At 40.8% G+C, this 15,599-nt stretch overlaps 1 protein-coding gene across 11 annotated transcripts in view; it reads right to left on the reverse strand.

Moving 5' to 3' along the window:
- The window catches only part of FHAD1 (forkhead associated phosphopeptide binding domain 1), a 192,904-nt gene that overhangs the window by 104,135 nt on the left and 73,170 nt on the right, over positions 1-15,599 (reverse strand). The window lies entirely within an intron of this gene.

Consider the following 15,599-nt stretch of genomic DNA (forward strand, 5'->3'; position numbering starts at 1 on the left):
TGAAATTAAAAAGTGGTATATATGTTCATCGAAAGCCAAGGAAAGCATGTCAGAAGTACTTTCTGAAAAAAAGAAAACACCACTTCCTTCCTCCTCCACAATGCTAACGTGCTGCTATTTAATCTGCTGTCTCTTTTCAGACATTTTTCCTCTGTTTCATTCTAGCTGATGACCTCAGGCAGGTCATTTCATCTCTCTAAGCCTTAGTTTCCACATATGTAACACAGGGGCACTGACAGTCTGCTATAAAGGGCTATTCTGAGGATGAAATGAAATAATGATTTAGAGCAGTGACTGGGAAACTCTGGTCCTGGGACCAAATTTGGCCCACTGCCCATTGCTATAAATAAAGTTTTACTGGAACATGGCCACGGCCATATGTTTACTTAGTGTCTATGACTGCTTTCAAGCTACAACAGCAGGTTGAGTAGTTACTACAGAGAACATAAAGCCCCAAGGCCTGAAATATGTACTACCTGGCTCAGCATAGAAAAAGTTTGTTGACCCCTAGCACTTAGCACTAAATGTTAGCTTTTTAAATGTAATTATATCTTTAAAAAGACAAAAATGGATTTATATCATAGGGAATTTTTCCAACTTGCTTTTTTATTGGATAATATATCAAAGACATCTTACCATGTTCTTTTCATTTTTTTCTCCTTGTCATAGATTTCATTGTGCAATATAACATGTGCCAGTTTGAAACTGTTACGTACCTCAGAAAAGTCATCTCCTATAATTCTAATTTAATATTGTAGGGTGGAAACCTTTGATTAGATTGTTTCCATGGAAACTGACCCCCCTCAACTGTGGGTGTGATTAGATGGAGATGTGACTCTGCCCATTCAAGGTGGGTCTTTATTAGTTTACTGGAGTCCTTTAAAAAAGGGAGACATTTTGGGAAAGCACAGTTGCTTCAGAGCCAACATAGATGCAGACATCTGGAGATACAGAAGATGCAGAGCCTAGGAGACATGACCATGTATAGTCCTGTGAGATGCTAAGCAGGCCAGAACCCAGAGTTTTGCCCCAGAGCAGTTAAGTGAGACCCACAGATGCTTAGAGAGGAAGCCACTGGAATCAGAAGTTGGAAGCAATGAATCAGGAGCAAGGGCCTCCGATGCCAGCCACATGCCTTCCCAGCTGACAGAGAAATCTCAGACATCATCTGGCCTTTCTTGAGTCAAGGTATCTTTCTCTGGATACCTTAATTTGGATATTTTTATGGCCTTAGAACTGTAAACTTGTAATTTAATAAATCCCCCTTATAAAAGCCAACCCATTTCTGGTATATTGTATTCCAGCAGCCCTAACAAACTAAAACATGGTATATATACAAAAAAATAATATATTTTAAAGTACATTTTAGCAAATAGTTATAGAACAGACTTCAAAGTTTAGTATGGGTTATAGTCCCACAATTTCAGGTTTTTCCTTCCAGCTGCTCCAAGACACTGGACACTAAACAGAAATATCAATATAATGATTCAGTAGTTATACTCATTTGTTAAATCCTAACTTCTCTGTTATAACTCCTCCTTCTCCTTTGATCCTTCTCCCCATCTTTAGGAATATTTGGGCTTATGCCCATTCTAACCTTTTCCTATTGAAAGCAGTGCTGACAATATGGGATGAGGATGGAACTGGTTCATGTTCTTGGAGAGATGAGCACCTTTGGGTCTCAGGACTTATCTGGCCTAGGAACCATCTGAAGGTTTTAGGTTTCTGAAAAATAAATTTAGTGCATGAAACTTTTTGTAGAATCTCAGATAGAACCTTGGGTTTTCTTTAGGTTAACAGGAATGATGTTGGTTGGGGGTTGGCAAACCATGGCAATTAGCAATATTCTAGCTTAGCTTGTGTAACGGTAGCCTTTTGACCCCATTTGAACTATCTTAGCCACTGATACCTTACTTTGTTACATCTTTTCCCCTCTTGGTCCAGAAGGCATTGTCAATCTCACTGTGCCAGAGCCAGGCTTACCCCTGGGAGTCATGTCCCACATTGTTAGGGAGACTCACACCCCTGAATATCATGTCCTACATACGAGGAAGGGTAATGATTTCCCTCATATGGTTCGGCTTAGAGAGAGAGGCTGCAAGTTTTAGGGGTTCTGACATTGAGCAACAAAAGAGGTTTCCTGGAATCAACTCTTAGGCATAAATATAAGTAGTTTTAGCTTCTTCACTACAAAAGTAAGTTTTGTAAAGGCAAGGCTCAAAATCAAGGTCTTGGCATATTTCCTTGGAAGTCCCTAATGTTTGAGAGAGTACTAGGGGTTTTCTAGGTAGAAAAGTTTAATAGTTCCATATTTTTCCTCTGGTCCCTCAAGGGACTCTACCAACACTTTTAAATAATCAGCCCCCCATAGTCTGGGATGTCTCCAGGTATTATATTAAGGTATACAAAATCACAAGGACTTGTTCCCGTTCTGGGCTCTCCGCCTTTGGTCTCAAACAGTAGGTGAAGCTCTAGAATACATACACTATCATCCTTTGCCTTGTACTCCTATTTACCTTAGCACAACCAACCCATCTTCATTTTTTTTTTTTTTTAATGTGGGCAGGCACCAGGAATCGAACCCGGGTCCTTGGGCATGGCAGGCAAGCACTCTTACCTGCTGAGCCACTGTGGCCCGCCCCCATCTTCATTTTTATCTCTAATTGAAGCCTGAATTCTTTTTGGTTACTTTAATAGTTGTAATATGTAGTAATGCTGACTTTCAGAGCTGAGGAGCTCCAGCTCTGAGTCTGAGGTATCACAGAGGTATCCAAAGTTCCAGGGAAATACCAGCTTATACACTTACAGCACAGTATCTCAGAATCTAGAAATACACTTTTAACTCTGGACTAAGTGTGACTGTTATAAAAGCTTACATTCTAGACTTCAATTTTCTTATAAATATTTTCTAAAAGAGACCACACCATATTTTTGCTTTTACTTCTGGCATATTTTGCACAACATAATGTCCCCAAAGTTCATTAATTTCATTGCATGTCTCAAGATTTAGTTCCTTTTTGTGGTTATACAATATTCCATCATGTCATTCTACTTCTCAGACATTGTACCCCATCGGCCCCCTCCATCTATGGGGCACCATCGATAATGTCTAAAATAAACAAACCATGTCTTACAGTGTCCTCGCTTTGTTGTACAAGCATCAGCACTCTCAATTTTCGATACTTTTCTTTGGTCCAAAGAGACAAAGAGCCAATAAACATAGCTCACCAAATGTCAAATCTAAACCTCCCCTTATCACTTGTCCCTCCACCCAAATTATTTACCCCTGGTATTTCTGTGGTACCGTCTTCCTGTTAATTATAGGTCATAACATGCAATATTTGTTTTCCCCCTATACCCCTCTATTGTTGACTCTTTGTACAAGATCAAACCTTTGAAGTAGTTTATACAAGAACTTATTTATAATTGTAGACTTAATCAGTGGGATATATGACTTATACAGCCCCTTTCAGTCCTATTCACCTTCAATCTGCAAAGCTACTTATAATGAACTACTTTCACTTCTACCCATTCCATTCAAGTTCAACCTCATTGAGTAACCATTCACCCATCTCTAGCTTCTGTGCACCTCTAGGTTCCCTACATTCTATATTGTAAACCTCTGTGTTTACCTTTACCAGAGTCATAATAGCAAAATCAGACAGTATTTATCCTTTTGTGTCTGGCTTATTTTACTCACATTATGTCCTCAAGGTTCATCCATGTTGTACGCTTCAGGACCTCATTTTGTCTTACTGCTGCATAATATTCCATCATATGTATATACCATATTTTGTTTATCCACTCGTCTGTTGATGGGCACTTGGACTGTGTTTCCAAGTTTTGGCAATTGTAAATATTGCCACTATGAACATCAGTGTGCAAATGTCTGTTCATGTCAGCTTTCAACTCTTGTGGGTATATACTGAGTATTGGTATTGCCAGGTCACAGGGCAACTCAGTATTTAGTTTTCTGAGGAACTGCCAAACTGTCTTCCATAGTGGCTTTATTGTTATACATTCCCACCAGTAATGAATAAGTGTTTCAATTTCTCCTCTCTAACATTTGTAGTTTTCTATTTGTTTAATAGCAGTCACTCTTAGAGGTGTGAGGTGATATTGCAATGTAGTTTTGATTTGCACTTCCCTTATATTTAATGAAGATGAGCATCTCTTCATGTGCTTTTTAGCTACATGAAGCATTTGCTCTTCGGAAAAATGTCTATTCATATCCTTTATCCATTTTATAATTGGGTTGTTCTCTTATGTTGAGTTGTATGATTTCTTTACGTATACAGGATATCAAACCTTTGTCCAATATGTGGTTTCCAAATATTTTCTCCCATTGAGTTGACTGTCTCTTCATCTTTTTGACAAACTCCTTTGAGGCACAGAAGCTTTTGATTTTGAGGAGTTTCCATTTACCTATTTCTTGTGCTTTAGATGTTAAGTTTAAGAAGCTACCTCCTATTACCAGGTCTTGAGGATGTTTCCCTACATTTTCTTCTAGGAGTTTTATGGTACTGGCTCTTATATTAAGGTCTTTGATCCTATCATGGTCAGGTTCATGTGTCAACTCGGCCAGGTGGTGGTACCTATTTGTCTGGTTGGGCAAGTGCTGGCCTGTCTGTTATGAGGACATTTCACAGAATTAAATCATGATCACTTCAACTGCATCCACAGCTGATTCCATTTGTAATCAGCCAAGGGGTATGTCTTCTGCAATGAGTGACATTTAATCTAATCAATGAAAGGTTTTTAAGGAGGATTCAGAAGAGACAGCCTCTCTTTCTCTTCCTGTTGGTCAGCGAGCCTCTCCTGTGGAGTTCATCCAGACCCTCCATCGGAATCGTCAGCTTCACAGCCTGCCCTACAGATTTTGGACTCTACATTCCCACGGTTACAAGATCCACTTTTATAAATTTTATATTTACGGATATTTCCTGTTGATTCTGTTTCTCTAGAGAACCCTAGCTAATACAGATCCATTTTGAAATAATTTTTGTATAGGATGTAAGTTAGGGGTCCTCTTTCTTTCTTTTGGCTATTGATATATGGTTCTCCCATGCCCATTTATTTGAAAAGACTATTTGTTCCCAGTTCAGTGGGTTTGGGGGCCCTGTCAAAGATCAACTGACCATTGATTTGGTGGTCTGTCTTCACACTGTCGATTCAATTCCATTGGTCAATATTTCTATCTTTGTGACAGTACCAGGCTATTACCACATTCTTTTAACTGTTACATCGTAGTTTGCAGACAAATGCACAAAAATTTAACTAGGATACACTTTATGAACATTTAGTTTTTACTGACTTCTCCCCCCCCCAATATTACAAGGGCTATTTATACGAGTTTTAGGGGTTCTGACATCATTGTGTTTGGAAGGCCCACCATATTTCATATCAGACATTTTACGATTTACTAACATCAACACTGAATATATATATTTTTTGGTGTACAAATTTTTAAAAGGATTTCTACAATTCTGCTTTTGAGATTTCTTGACTCCCTGTAGCGCGTTTTAAACTTTCAGCTGACTATTATTTCTGGGCAATCACTGCACATTCTTTGTCACTTTGTGATATGAAAAATTGAACCAATTGTTTTCAGTTGCAATGAAACATTAATGAATGTTAACATTAACAATGAATGAAGTCTGCACCATCACATTTGTGGACATTTACTTAATCATTTATTCGTTTGGGTTCTGCATTTTTAATTTATGTCTTTTAGAGCCAGTGATTCCCATTCCCGACCACCCCTAACCCCACAGGTCTCAAACATGTTTATGGATCCTGAAACCACTGGTGGACACAGGGGATGCCCATGTGCCTGGCCCTGGAGGTTGCAATGACTGGTGCCTGCTGGAGGGTTTCCCAGGACACAAGGAAGAACAAGGGTCTGTATGCCAGCCCCACTTGCTGCCTGGGCACCAGAGCAGGCAGGGATCACCAGAAAGTCCCGACCCTGCTTTTTAGTCCATGTGGTGGCTGTTACGCAACCCAGAAAAATGTGTTCTTAAATGTACTCCTTTCCTGCTGATGAGGTTACTTCAGCTAAGGTGTGACTCAGCTGACTCAGGATGGGGCTTACTCCTATTACTGAAGGGCCTCTATGGAAGGTCCCGGAAAGTGAGAAAGCCACAAGGGTAGCAGGCGCAGAGGCTCGAAGTCAATGGAACCCGGAAGAGAAGAGAGAAGCCAGAGGAGGCTGCCATGTGCATGCCATATGACAGAAAAGCCAAAGACTGAGGATTGCTGGTAGCCAGCCCCAGAAGGTTAGTCTTCCAGGAGAAAGTATCACCTTGATGATGGCACGATTTTGAGGCTAGGACAACCTAGCCTCAAACAGTAAATGCCTGTTGTTCAAGCCAAACTATTACATGGTATTTGCTTTAGCAGCCAGGAAACTAAAACATTGATCAAATTTGGGCAATAAAACAAACCCATCAAAAAAAAACTCTTCAAAAGAAGCAATGAGAAAAATGCTTCCCATTTATACCCAAGTCCCCTTCCCTGTGGTGAGGAGCAGATCCAAGGTCAAAGTCCTCCGAGTTGGGCCAGACCTTGGGTGATGTGCCCCCTGCCTAAGACCCTGCCATGGCTTCCTGCTGTGATAAAGACACAACTTTTAATGTAGCCAGGCTTCTGCCAGCTACTCTGGCCCCTTGTGGAGCCACATTCCTCTGGGAACTCACCCCTTGCATTCATCCTTGCCCCAGGCTTTGCACGTGCAGTCCCTTCCACCTGGAATGCTATTCTCTTCCCCTCTATACTTAGGGAATGTCGACTTGCCTTTCAGTGCTTTGCTGGAGCATCCCTTTCTCAGGGATGTCTTTCTGAAGCCCCCCAGAGGACTCAGGTCCTGCGTTATGAGCTCTCCTGCCTGGTGTTTTCATGGTTACCACTTTATGGTGGTTCTTCCATGATTATTTCATTAATGTCAGTTTTCCTGATGGGTCTTAGGCAGGGGGCACATCACCCAAGGTCTGGCCCAAGTCGGAGGACTTTGACCTTGGATCTGCTCCTCACCACAGGGGAGGGGACTTGGGTATAAATGGGAAGCATTTTTTCTCATTGCTTCTTTTGAAGAGTTTTGTTTGATGGGTTTGTTTTATTGCCCAAATTTGATCAATGTTTTCGTTTCCTGGCTGCTAAAGCAAATACCATGTAATAGTTTGGCTTGAACAACAGTAAGTTCAATGAGACTAGGAAACATACCTTGGTTTGCTGGCCACTGTGGGAGGGATGGTGTTATGCTGGGAGGCAGGATAGGACCTTTAGTGCTAAACTGGGAAAATTCCAGGCTGAGATGGTCTCCCTAGAAACAACTGAGGAAAGAGCACCTGACCATCCCCATACACAGCCACTCAGCATTTCTGGTCACTATAGAAGAGGCAACAGCTCTGCAGCAGATAGGGAGGACTCAGGGAAGAGGCTTGCCAGTATTCTGGGCACCAACAGATGCTCTAATCTCACAGTTCAGAAAGCAGAGGTGCTCGCATCAAACCTGAGAATATGCACTGCAAGCGCAGGGAGAAGGTCCAGGGCCTGGACCACTGAGATGGCCACTGTCCCTCTCTCAGATATTCCGCTTCTTCCCGTCCCTCTTCCTCCCCACGCCTTCTGGAGGCAGCTGTCACTGCAGGAGGGGGACATGCTGAACAGAACAAGGCGGACAAGCCAATGAAGGGCTTTTGGGGAACTAAGCTGCACACCAGCTACTGCTTCCCCTAGCCCTTCCCCACATTCGCTCCACAATGAGAAAATGCCTGTCATTGGAAGCTCACTTCTCCCACCGCCTTATACCCCAGATCCCAAGCAGCTGGGTCCTACTTTTCCAGCTCAGTGCTATCAGGAAGAAATAGAAACTGAACTACATAATGTGATTTTAAGTTGCTGAGTAGTCACATTAAAAAAGTTAAAAGGTAAAATTAATTTTAATGATATATTTTATTTAGCTCATTATATAAAAAAATATAACTTCGACATGCAAACAAAAAAAATTACTAATGAAATATTTTACATTTCTTTTCCTTTGTACTAAGTCTCTGAATTTCAGAGTTTATTTTACATGTATAATCACATCTCAATTTAGAAGCTAAATATTCACCGGAAATCCTTGATGTGGATCTAGATTTCACAAAATTTACAGTTGAAAAGAGGAAATTCACACATCCAGGATGATCTGAGCATACTTAAAAGTTTCCCAATAAATAAATGAAGAATCAGTTTAAATTTTGAATTTAAATTAATTAAAGTTAAATAAAATTCAAAATTTAGTTCTTCAGTCACATTTCAAGTGCCGAGCAGCCAGATGATGGTGGGGGCTGCCGAAGCAGAGGGCACAGGACTAGAATAGTTTCCCTTTGTTCTCCTTCTCCTGTACCCAATCCCCTCAATTCCTGCCAACATCTAAAACTAGATTTAAAAAAAAAAGGCACAGGGAAAGATGAGATTAAAAATAAAAACTCTTAGGGCACAGACTTCCACAACAGCCAACGAGGAACCAGGCATCAATAATAATAAAAAGTCTAGGATTTATTTTTTAAGTCTTCAGCATAAACCATGTGATGTTACAGATGTACAGTTACAGACCCTCCAGGGGTTGGGCGGCCAGACATGAGAAAGGCCGCAGCCCAGAGGCAGCCACCTGAGGCTTGCCCAGCTGGCAACCAAAGGCTGGACCTGGGCTGTGGTGGTGAGCAGAATGCCCCATGACCCGGCACAATGAGGTGAGAAGTGGGCTCCTGGTGGGCCGATAGAAAGGACTGCTGTGAATGGGCCCAAGTTCCGGGACCCTTCCACTCTTGCTGGACAGTGGGACCTGTGGCCCATACCCCCCATGGCAGGCCCTGAGATCTGACCCGAACAGCCTCCGTTTTGAGAGCTCTGGTGGTGGGATGCCATCTCTGGGGTAATTATGGGGCCTCTGTGACACTCTCGTGGCTGCCCTAAGTGACCTTTTGCTAGGTGATGGCCAGGGCTCCTTAAAGAACAGAGAGCCTGGACCCCATCCAACCTACATAATAGGCCGGATGATGAGTTTGGGGTCTCCTTGGGCTGGAAGTGTGTTTAATGAAAGTCTGTGAGGAGGCAGAATTTGATCTGAGATTTGCCTTCCGTAGAACCAAGCAGGGAGCAGTTATCCCTCATCCACCCAAACTTCTCTACTGGCTACAGTCCCAGAAAGAAACCAAAGGGCAGTGCATGACCAAAAAAGAGCTTAAGAGCTGTACATGACTAAAAAGAACCTAAAAGCTGTGCATGACAAAAAACCTAAAAGCTGGGTACACCAAACTGGCTTAACTCAGTTCAAGACAATCCTTTAGTTGCCGGATCATTTGGAGGTTCCAGTTAGGAGAACCCAGATGACTGGCAGGGATGGCTGGGGCCGTGAGGTGGCCCCAATGTCACTTTCAAATTTAATATTTGTAGAAATTTGCTTAATGCCAGGCACTGTGCTAAGCACTATCTGTAGGTTCCTGTTTCATCTTCAGGGCAACTCAAGGAGACAAGTATTACTACTGTCATCATTTCTACTTTATAAAGGAGGAATCTGAGGCACAGAGATGTCAAGTCACTTGCCCAAGGTCACACTGCTGGTAAGTGATAAGTGTCAAGAGTGGAACCCAGGACTTCCTGGAAGATGGCGGCTTAGTAAGACGCGCGGATCTTAGTTTCTTCTCCAGGACACCTACTAGGGGAGTAGAAACGATACAGAAAGCGCCCAAAGCCACAACAGAGATAAAAAAGACAGCGTACCCCATCCTGGAACGGCTGGCTGGCTGAGAGAAGCAGCTCGGGTGAGATCGCCCAGGCGCGCGGGCCTTACCGGGCGGGGTGGCAAGCGGCCGGAGTTACTCCCTTCTCCCTTCCCGGGCCGGCTGGGAGAATTGGAGAGGTGGTCCCCTGAAACCAAGGCGGCTGGGGCCCACACCACGCGCAGCCTCCGGACCAACTGAGAGAATTGGATCGGAAACCCCCAGGCCGCGGAGAACGGTGACGGGTGCGGGAGGCCCCTTCCAAACCCGTGATTCCCGGGGAACGTGCACTCTCTCGGGCGGGCCGCTGCCGCTGGCGCCCTCCCGCCACACTTGTTGCCCAGGGCCGACTAGGAAATTCAGACGGGCTCTTTCCCTGGCTGCGGCGACCAGCAACCCTCCCTGCGTTCGGACCCCGGGCCGGCTCAAGCCGCTTTGGCTAGCGAACCCCCAGGACGGCGAGAGTTTTCCAAAGTTTAAGGTCCCACAGCACCTTTTACTGGTGGGACCCGCAGACAAACGTGAGCCACGAGCGCCACCTACTGGGCAGGATAAGAAAAACAGAACCCAGAGATTTCACAGAAAAATCTTCCAAACTTTTGGATCCAATACCCAGGGAAATCTGTCTAAATGCGCAGACGCCAACAGAAGATAACGGATCACGCTCAAATAATTGAAAATATGGCCCAGTCAAAGGAACAAACCAATAGTTCAAATGAGATACAGGAGCTGAGACAACTAATGCTAAATATACGAACAGAAATGGAAAACCTCTTCAAAAACAAAATCGATAAATTGAGGGAGGACATGAAGAAGACATGGGCTGAACATAAAGAAGAAATAGAAAAACTGAAAAAGCAAATCACAGAACTTATGGAAGTGAAGGACAAAGTAGAAAAGATAGAAAAAACAATGGATACCTACAATGATAGATTCAAAGAGACAGAAGATAGAATTAGTGATTTGGAGGATGGAACATCTGAATTCCAAAAAGAATTCAGATCGGGAAAAGAATGGAAAAATTTGAACAGGGTATCAGGGAACTCAAGGACAATATGAACCGCACAAATATACGTGTTGTGGGTGTCCCAGAAGGAGAAGAGAAGGGAAAAGGAGGAGAAAAACTAATGGAAGAAATTTTCACTGAAAATTTCCCAACTCTTATGAAAGACCTAAAATTACAGATCCAAGAAGTGCAGCGCACCCCAAAGAGATTAGACCCAAATAGGCGTTCTCCAAGACACTTACTAGTTAGAATGTCAGAGGTCAAAGAGAAAGAGAGGATCTTGAAAGCAGCAAGAGAAAAACAATCCATCACATACAAGGGAAACCCAATAAGACTATGTGTAGATTTCTCAGCAGAAACCATGGAGGCTAGAAGACAGTGGGATGATATATTTAAATTACTAAAAGAGAAAAACTGCCAACCAAGACTCCTATATCCAGCAAAATTGTCCTTCAAAAATGAGGGAGAAATTAAAACATTCTCAGACAAAAAGTCACTGAGAGAATTTGTGACCAAGAGACCAGCTCTGCAAGAAATACTAAAGGGAGCACTAGAGTCAGAACCAAAAAGACAGAAGAGAGAGGTATGGAGAAGAGTGTAGAAAGAAGGAAAGTCAGATATGATATATATATAATAAAAAAGGCAAAATGGCAGAGGAAAATATTATCCAAACAGTAATAACACTAAATGTTAATGGACTGAATTCCCCAATCAAAAGACATAGATTGGCAGAATGGATTAAAAAACAGGATCCTTCTATATGCTGTCTACAGGAAACACATCTTAGACCCAAAGATAAACATAGGTTGAAAGTGAAAGGTTGGGAAAAGATATTTCATGCAAATAACAACCAGAAAATAGCAGGAGTGGCTATACTAATATCCAACAAGTTAGACTTCAAATGTAAAACAGTTAAAAGAGACAAAGAAGGACACTATATACTAATAAAAGGAACAATTAAACAAGAAGACATAACAATCATAAATATTTATGCACCGAACCAGAATGCCCCAAAATACGTGAGGAATACACTGCAAACACTGAAAAGGGAAATAGACACAAATACCATAATAGTTGGAGACTTCAATTCCCCACTCTCATCAATGGACAGAACATCTAGACAGAGGATCAATAAAGAAATAGAGTATTGAATATTACCATAAATGAGCTAGACTTAACAGACATTTATAGGACATTACATCCCACAACAGCAGGATACACCTTTTTCTCAAGTGCTCATGGATCATTCTCAAAGATAGACCATATGCTGGGTCACAAAGCAAGTCTTAACAAATTTAAAAAGATTGAAATCATACACAACACTTTCTCGGATCATAAAGGAATGAAGTTGGAAATCAATAATAGGCAGAATGCCAGAAAATTCACAAATACCTGGAGCTCAACAACACACTCTTAAACAACGAGTGGGTCAAAGAAGAAATTGCAAGAGAAATTAGTAAATACCTCGAGGCAAATGAAAATGAAAACACAACATATCAAAACTTATGGGATGCAGCAAAGGCAGTGCTAAGAGGGAAATTTATTGCCCTAAATGCCTATATCAGAAAAGAAGAAAAGGCAAAAATGCAGGAATTAACTGTTCAATTGGAAGAACTGGAGAAAGAACAGCAAACTAATCCCAAAGCAAGCAAAAGGAAAGAAATAACAAAGATCAGAGCAGAAATAAATGAAATTGAAAATATGAAAACAGTAGAGAAAATCAATAAGACCAGAAGTTGGTTCTATGAGAAAATCAATAAGATTGATGGGCCCCTATCAAGATTGACAAAAAGAAGAAGAGAGAGGATGCAAATAAATAAGATCAGAAATGGAAGAGGAGACATAACTACTGACCTCACAGAAATAAAGGAGGTAATAACAGGATACTATGAACAACTTTACGCTAATAAATACAACAATTTAGAGGAAATGGACGGGTTCCTGGAAAGACATGAACAACCAACTTTGACTCAAGAAGACATAGATGACCTCAACAAACCAATCACAAGTAAAGAAATTGAATTAGTCATTCAAAAGCTTCCTAAAAAGAAAAGTCCAGGACCAGATGGCTTCACATGTGAATTCTACCAAACGTTCCAGAAAGAATTAGTACCAATTCTCTTCAAACTCTTCAAAAAAATCAAAGTGGAGGGAAAACTACCTAATTCATTCTATGAAGCCAACATCACCCTCATACCAAAACCAGGCAAAGATATTACAAAAAAAGAAAACTACAGACCAATCTCTCTAATGAATACAGATGCAAAAATCCTCAATAAAATTCTAGCAAATCGTATCCAACAACACATTAAAAGAATTATACATCATGACCAAGTAGGATTCATCCCAGGTATGCAAGGATGGTTCAACATAAGAAAATCAATTAATGTAATACACCATATCAACAAATCAAAGCAGAAAAATCACATGATCATCTCAATTGATGCAGAGAAGGCATTCGACAAGATTCAACATCCTTTCCTGTTGAAAACACTTCAAAAGATAGGAATACAAGGGAACTTCCTTAAAATGATAGAGGGAATATATGAAAAACCCACAGCTAATATCATCCTCAATGGGGAAAAATTGAAAACTTTCCCCCTAAGATCAGGAACAAGACAAGGATGTCCACTATCACCACTATTATTCAACATTGTGTTGGAGGTTCTAGCCAGAGCAATTAGACAAGAAAAAGAAATACAAGGCATCAAAATTGGAAAGGAAGAAGTAAAACTATCACTGTTTGGAGACGATATGATACTATACGTCGAAAACCCGGAAAAATCCACAACAAAACTACTAGAGCTAATAAATGAGTACAGCAAAGTAGCAGGTTACAAGATCAACATTCAAAAATCTGTAGCATTTCTATACACTAGTAATGAACAAGCTGAGGGGGAAATCAAGAAACGAATCCCATTTACAATTGCAACTAAAAGAATAAAATACCTAGGAATAAATTTAACTAAAGAGACAAAAAACCTATATAAAGAAAACTACAAAAAACTGCTAAAAGAAATCACAGAAGACCTAAATAGATGGAAGGGCATACCGTGTTCATGGATTGGAAGACTAAATATAGTTAAGATGTCAATCCTACCTAAATTGATTTACAGATTCAATGCAATACCAATCAAAATCCCAACAACTTATTTTTCAGAAATAGAAAAACCAATAAGCAAATTTATCTGGAAGGGCAGGGTGCCCCGAATTGCTAAAAACATCTTGAGGAAAAAAAACGAAGCTGGAGGTCTCGCGCTGCCTGACTTTAAGGCATATTATGAAGCCACAGTGGTCAAAACAGCATAGTATTGGCATAAAGATAGATATATCGACCAATGGAATCGAATAGAGTGCTCAGATATAGACCCTCTCATCTATGGACATTGGATCTTTGATAAGGCAGTCAAGCCAACTCACCTGGGACAGAACAGTCTCTTCAATAAATGGTGCCTAGAGAACTGGATATCCATATGCAAAAGAATGAAAGAAGACCCATCTCTCACACCCTATACAAAAGTTAACTCAAAATGGATCAAAGATCTAAACATTAGGTCTAAGACCATAAAACAGTTAGAGGAAAATGTTGGGAGATATCTTATGGATCTTACAACTGGAGGCGGTTTTATGGACCTTAAACCTAAAGCAAGAGCACTGAAGAAGGAAATAAATAAATGGGAACTCCTCAAAATTAAACACTTTTGTGTATCAAAGAACTTCATCAAGAAAGTAGAAAGACAGCCTTCACAATGGGAGACAATATTTGGAAATGATATATCAGATAAAGGTCTAGTATCCAGAATTTATAAAGAGATTGTTCATCTCAACAACAAAAAGACAGCCAACCCAATTACAAAATGGGAAAAAGACTTGAACAGACACCTCTCAGAAGAGGAAATACGGATGGCCAAGAGGCACATGAAGAGATGCTCAATGTCCCTGGCCATTAGAGAAATGCAAATCAAAACCACAATGAGATATCATCTCACACCCACCAGAATGGCCATTATCAACAAAACAGAAAATGACAAGTGCTGGAGAGGATGCGGAGAAAGAGGCACACTTATCCACTGTTGGTGGGAATGTCAGAGGGTGCAACCACTGTGGAAGGCAGTTTGGCGGTTCCTCAAAAAGCTGAATATAGAATTGCCATACGACCCAGCAATACCATTGCTAGGTATCTACTCAAAGGACTTAAGGGCAAAGACACAAACGGACATTTGCACACCAATGTTTATAGCAGCGTTATTTACAATTGCAAAGAGATGGAAACAGCCAAAATCTCCATCAACAGAAGAATGGCTAAACAAACTGTGGTATATACATACGATGGAATATTATGCAGCTTTTAAGACAAGATAAACTTATGAACCATGTAATAACATGGATGGACCTAGAGAATATTATGCTGAGTGAATCCAGCCAAAAACTGAAGGACAAATACTGTATGGTCCCACTGATGTGAACGGACATTCGAGAATAAACTTGAAATATGTCATTGGTAACAGAGTTCAGCAGGAGTTAGAAACAGGGTAAGACAATGGGTAATTGAAGCTGAAGGGATACAGACTGTGCAACAGGACTAGATACAAAAACTCAAAAATGGACAGCACAATAATACCTAATTGTAAAGTAATCATGTTAAAACACTGAATGAAGCTGCATCTGAGCTACAGGTTTTTGTTTTGTTTTGTTTTGATTTTACTATTATTACTTTTATTTTTTTCTCTATATTAACATTCTATATCTTTTTCGGTTATGTTGCTAGTTCTTCTAAACCAATGCAAATGTACTAAGAAATGATGATCATGCATCTATGTGATGATGTT

The sequence above is a fragment of the Tamandua tetradactyla genome, chromosome 2, assembly GCF_023851605.1.
Source record: "Tamandua tetradactyla isolate mTamTet1 chromosome 2, mTamTet1.pri, whole genome shotgun sequence".
In the NCBI taxonomy this organism is placed as follows: domain Eukaryota; kingdom Metazoa; phylum Chordata; class Mammalia; order Pilosa; family Myrmecophagidae; genus Tamandua; species Tamandua tetradactyla.